Raw genomic sequence first — 6,248 nt, 5'->3', positions numbered from 1 at the left:
CAATTGATGAAACAATGAAATACTTTTTTATGATTCCCTTGCAGAATTTGCCTTATTGACTAACGATATGACTACCCCAGTTTCCTGAAATTGCTTCTAGCCATAAAGAAGCTAGACACTATACATTTCACACTGTAATCACGTCCTTCATACTTGACCAAGCAAGCCATCCAAAAACATGCTGACTAATGATTGTAGGGAAGACCTGGACTCTGAAAACGTCACTACGAATTTTTTTCCTCAACTGAAATGACATATTTTGGGCCCAGATATTTCTGTACTTGCATTTCCCCCCGCCCCCCCCGCCCCGCCAAAAAAGAATTGCAAATGAAGGAAGGAAATCAGTCACATGTAACTGAATTCATTCTTTTGGGTTTCTCGAATATCCGTTAATATCAGGTCATCCTGTTTATGATTTTCCTTCTGATATACCTAATAGCCTTGATAGGAAACTCCCTCTTAGTATTGGAGTCCTCAGTGGACCCTGCCCTTCAAACCCCCGTGTACTTTTTCCTCAGGAGTCTGTCCCTTATGGACATCAGCTACACCACTGTCATCATTCCCAAAATGCTCACCAATTCCCAGTCCAAGAATCAAAGTATTTCCTTTGGTGGCTGTGCATCCCAGATTTATTTTGCCTTCTTTTCTGGGCCCTCAGCATGTTTGATCCTGACAACTATGGCTTATGACAGACATGCAGCCATCTGTGATCCACTCCACTATTCTCTCATTATGAACCAGAGACTGTGTCTGCAGCTGAGCCTGGCTTCCTGGCTATCAGGGCTTCCCGTGGCAACAGTACAGACTACAATGATGTTTGCACTGCCTTTCTGTGGGCCTAATGTAATTAACCAATTCTTCTGTGATAGTCCTCCTCTCTTAGAGCTCGTGTGCACAGACACCTTTGCGATTGAAGTACACAGTGTAACTGCCTCTGTGATCGTCCTGATGCTCCTTTTCGGAGTGATCATTGCATCTTATATCCATATCCTCGTCACCATCCTGAAGATGTCCTCTGCTAAGGACCGTTGCAAAGCCTTCTCCACCTGCTCATCACACCTCATTGTGGTTTCGCTGTACTTTGGGGTTGCAGGTTCAACCCATTTCCGAGTCAAATCCTCCTACTTACCAGAGACCAAGAAGCTTCTTTCTCTCTCATATACAGTCTTCACTCCCATGCTAAATCCCCTGATCTGCAGTCTGAGGAATCAAGAGGTGAAAGGTGCCATGAAGAGAATTCTAGGTAAAAAATATCTTCCCAAGAGCTGGGAGGCTCTGATTTGAGATGGTGACACTTTGTGTTGAAGTATCAATAAGTCAATGAATTTGCTTAGGCACCGTTATCTGGCACATTCCCAACTTCATTATTTGCTGGGGGCTCCATACAGGGATTATTGTGGGCTCTTTGAAAAACCATGGAAGAGTAAACTTGTTCTCAGAATTGAAGTGGCCAACATCACTACGAACTCAGAATCAATCAATCAGTCAATCAATCTTATTTATTGAGCTCTTACTGTGTGCAGAACACTGTACTAAGCGCTTGGGAAGCACAAGTTGGCAACATATAGAGACAGTCCCTACCCAACAGTGGGCTCACAGTCTAGAAGGGGGAGACAGAGAACAAAACCAAACACATTAACAAAATAAAATAAATAGAATAGATATGTACAAGTAAAATAAGTAAATAAATAGAGTAATAAATACGTACAAACATATATACATATATACAGGTGCTGTGGGGAAGGGAAGGAGGTAAGACAGGAGGATGAAAAGGGGGATGAGGGGGAGAGGAAGGAGGAGGCTCAGTTTGGGAAGGCCTCCTGGAGGTGGTGAGCTCTCAGTAGGGCCTTGAAGGGAGGAAGAGAGCTAGCTTGGAGGATGGGCAGAGGGAGGGCATTCCAAGCCAGGGGGATGACATGGGCCGGGGGTCGACGGCGGGACAGGCGAGAACGAGGCACGGTGAGGAGATTGGCAGCAGAGGAGTGGAGGGTGCGGGCTGGGCTGTAGAAGGAGGTAAGGGAGGTGAGGTAGGAGGGGTCGAGGTGATGGAGAGCCTTGAAGCCGAGGGTGAGGAGTTTCTGCCTGATGCGCAGATTGACTGGTAGGCACTGGAAATATTTGAGGAGGGGAGTAACATGCCCAGAGCGTTTCTGGACAAAGACATTACGGGCAGCAGCATGAAGTATGGATTGAAATAGGGGGAGACACGAGGATGGGAGATCCGAGAGAAGGCTGATGCAGTAGTCCAGGCGGGATAGGATGAGAGCCTGAATGAGCAGGGTAGCAGTTTGGATGGAGAGGAAAGGGCGGATCTTGGCAATGTTGCAGAGAAATAAAAGACTCATCAAAAATGGCTCTGTTGCATTGGCCGGGAATCGAACCCGGGTTTCCCGCGTGGCAGGCGAGAATTCTACCACTGAACCAGAAGCCTAGCTAGATATGAGACTCTGAGACCTGAGCAGCCGTACAATTGGACATTTTATCAATCATTAGCATTTATTCAGAGTTTCAGGTGTGCAGGGCCAGAGGCCAAAGTTTTGTACTGTTAAAAATTAATGATATGTCTTAATGTTCTATTGTTTTATTTAAAAAGTATGGATAATGGATCAGAAAAGTATGCTTTATGAGTTCCTGGGAGATGAAGGTTAGGTTGATTATTCATCCATCAGACAAATTCCTCTGCTCCTGTTAGATTCCTCTTACCAGGAGCACTGTGCAGTTCTTTTAGGGAAAACTTCCTCATTTAATAATAATGATGGCATTTGTTAAGTGCTTGCTACGTGCCAAGCACTGTTCTAAGTGCTGGAATAGTAATGGTATTTGTTAAGCACTTACTCTGTGTCAGGCAATGTATTAAGCGCTGGGGTGGATATAATCAAATCGTGTTTGGCACAATCCCTGTCCCACGTGGGGCTCACAGTCTCAATCCCCATTTTACAGATGAGGTACCTGAGGAACAGTGAAGCAAAGTAACTTGTCCAATGTCACACAGCAGACAAGTGATGTAACTGGAATTTGAACCCGTGACCTTCTGACTCCAAGTCCTGTGCTGTATCCACTATGCATTTAAATAGATGCTCCATGTCTTAAATCCAATTAGCAGGCCTGATCTTTGAAGCAAAGCCATAAGTGAAGTGATATCTAATAATTTTCAGCACTAAACAAAACTCAAAGCAAGAATACATCATGTTCCAAAAGAAAAAAAGATCAATCCCTTTCAATAGTAACACCCAGAAATCAACTTTTTATTCAGTTACTTTTATCAGACATTTCTTAAATGGTATTTGTTAAGTCTTTACTGAGGGCTAGGCACTACACTAACTACTGGGGTACATACAAGCTAATCAAAGGGGATACAGTCCATGTTCCACTTGGGACTAAGTCTTAATACCCATTTCACAGATGAGATAACTGAGCCACAGAGAAGTGAAGTGCCTTGCCCAAGTTCACACTGAAGACAATCGGGAGAGCTGGTATTAGAACCCAGATCTTTCTGACTCCCAGGCCCTGGGCTATCCACTAGGTCACATTACTTCACAGTTGTGTTTATTAGACTGGATTGTGTCTATCATGTTTTGGGTGGGGTAGATTGAAATGTGGCTGCTCAGGAGAGAGATCTCAAGGTCCTCAGGCAGGGAGATAGTTGATGGTCTGCACTGGTTTGTGGTCACTGGGCAGAGAGACCTGAGTGTCCTCAGGCAGATCTGTGTCCTGACCAATGGTCTATGGTCTGCACCGATTTATGGCCACCCAGCAGAGAGATCTCAGTGTCCTCAGGCAGGTCTCAGTTCCAGAAAATGTTCAATGGTCCGCACAGGTTTTTCACCTCTCAGTGGAAAGATCTCAGCAATATTGGACTGGTCTCTGTCCTGGGAGATATAAGGACATTCGTGGTGGTTTGGGGTTTCTTGGAGGAGTTACTAAGGATTTACTAAGAAGCCCATGAGGTAGCCCTGAAGCCTGGTATTCCAAGCTAAGTATTTCTATTGATTTCTATATCTGTCTTGCCTGTAAAATAGCAAAATAAGTGGGTGTTGTGTTTTTGATCAAGTACTGTGTGCAGAGCACTGTACTGAATACATAAGAAAGTACAATTCAATGAAACTAGGAGACATGATCCCTGCCCACAAGGATCTTGCAATCTATAGGAAACTGTATTTGTCCTTAATCAACTAAAGAAAAGGTTAGTATTGAATGAACAGCTAATATTAAATATAATAATAAAAGGTAAATCTTACACCATGCCTAACAAATTCTGAGCAGTTCTTTTTTATCACCCAGCCACCAAACACTTGAAGACAGAGACAAAAATATTAACATAATTTAAAATCCCACCAAAGATTCAGTTTAAATGGGGATTAAAACTGTGAGCCGCCAGTGGGACAACCTGATCACCTTGTAACCTCCCCAGTGCTTAGAACAGTGCTTTGCATATAGCTAAAGGCTTAACAAATACCATCATTATAGAGAAGCAGCGTGGCTCAGTGGAAAGAGCACGGGCTTTGGAGTCAGAGATCATGGGTTCAAATCCCGGCTCCACCAATTGTCAGCTGTGTGACTTTGGGAAACTCATTTAACTTCTCTGAGCCTCAGTTCCCTCATCTGTAAAAAGGGGATTAATAGTGTGAGCCCCCCGTGGGACAACCTGATCAGCTTGTAACCTCCCCAGCGCTTAGAACAGTCCTTTGCACATAGTAAGCGCTTAATAAATGCCATTATTATTATTATTTTACAATTTATGTGGTATTTCTAATGTGAATACAATGAAGAATCCCAAAAGTAATCTACCTGGCTTAAATTCAGGAAAAAAAAATAGATTATTTCCTTTTACATAGACTCCGTCATTCATTCATGTATTGACTCTGGAGGCAAGGCTTTTGAAAAATCAAAATCCCTCAAAGTTCAGGCAAACACATTTTATATTTTCTCCTCAGTATGCACAATTAAAAATTCAATGATTTCACAACATCTTTTAAGGGTAAAAAATATAAGCATCTCAAGGGCACGATTTATCCTAACGGAGCTTTCCATATTATTCCATTGCTTTCTTTGATGACAGCAATGGCCTGTGGGCCACCTCTCAGGGGTCACCCCAAAACTTCAAAGAGGCCTTATCATGTAGAACCTCAGCCTATCAAATCAACCAGGACAGAGCAATCCTCCTTCAAAAGTGTCACCCATTATCCGAGGACATGTTTGTTCTGGAATTGGGAGAGAGAGAGAGAGAGAGAGAGAGAGAAAGAGTGAGAGAGAGAGAGAGAGAGAGAGAGAGAGAGAGAGAGAGAGAGAGAGAGAGAGAGATTGTTTTAGAAACAGCAAATTGAACCTCCCTTTTGGGAAGAAAATGCTTATTTAATGATGTTAGAGCTTCTCCAAATGGGAGGAATATAGTTGTGTGTTACTTGCACGTGCCAAAAGCCCCCAGGTCCTACTCAGGCAGGAGGTATTAATTTATGGTTTGTTTGCACGTGGTGAGGAGGCTAGCTGCTACCCACAAGCACTTCCCACTTGGGAGGAATCCACTTATGCATTACACACCTGTGGTGAAGCACCTGCCTTCCAGCGCCACGAGTGTTCAGCGGGACGGGACACTCACCCAACCGACAGCTACTCACTTGGTACAAGCAGAGCAGGCATCTCACACTCTGGGCAGAGGCGACCTGCAACTGGCTCGATCTGCTGCACAGAAGGTCAGAGGCCACAGGGGTTTATCACCTGTGCTCCTAGGCCATTCCAGCTTCTGGCCTAAGTTTATCTAGTCTCTGCTCCCTCATACCTAAGTTGATTGGCACGTGAGTGAGGGATATCTTCTATATTCCTGGCTTGGGCTATTAATCTAGCAGTTTTGATTGTGGGGGCTGTATCCCACCCTCACTTCCTAGTTCCACCTGCTGGCTTGGGCAGTCACGAGAAAGCATTTGGCCTTGAGATGGTGGGTACCCCAGGGTCACCTTGGGAAAAAGAGGCAGGTAAATTTTTTAATAAAGAGTTCACCTTGTATTGTTAAATAATATAGAGAGGACACCCAGCTAGGAAATGGCAGATCTAACTTCTAATCCTGGATCTCTCACTTCCCCTTTCCCCCCTTTTCCATTGTTACAAGCAACATTCTACTTCTTCAGCTCTTTTGAATCTCACAGTGATGTTGGGAGTAAGGTTGAGGCAATACTAGTAAGCTTCTCTAGACTCTAAGCACTTTGTAAGCAGGGGACATGCCTACCAAATCTCTTATACTGTTCTCTCCCAAG

General features: G+C 44.0%; 1 pseudogene; it reads left to right on the top strand.

The window, feature by feature from the left end:
* The first annotated feature begins 327 nt into the window (after positions 1 to 327).
* LOC119924193 lies at positions 328 to 1,284 on the top strand (annotated as a pseudogene).
* Positions 1,285 to 6,248: the final 4,964 nt, after the last annotated feature.

Source organism: Tachyglossus aculeatus, unplaced genomic scaffold (genome assembly GCF_015852505.1).
Source record: "Tachyglossus aculeatus isolate mTacAcu1 unplaced genomic scaffold, mTacAcu1.pri scaffold_87_arrow_ctg1, whole genome shotgun sequence".
NCBI lineage: Eukaryota > Metazoa > Chordata > Mammalia > Monotremata > Tachyglossidae > Tachyglossus > Tachyglossus aculeatus.
The sequence above is the reverse complement of the archived record's forward strand: the minus strand, read 5'-3'. Positions and strand labels throughout refer to the sequence as shown.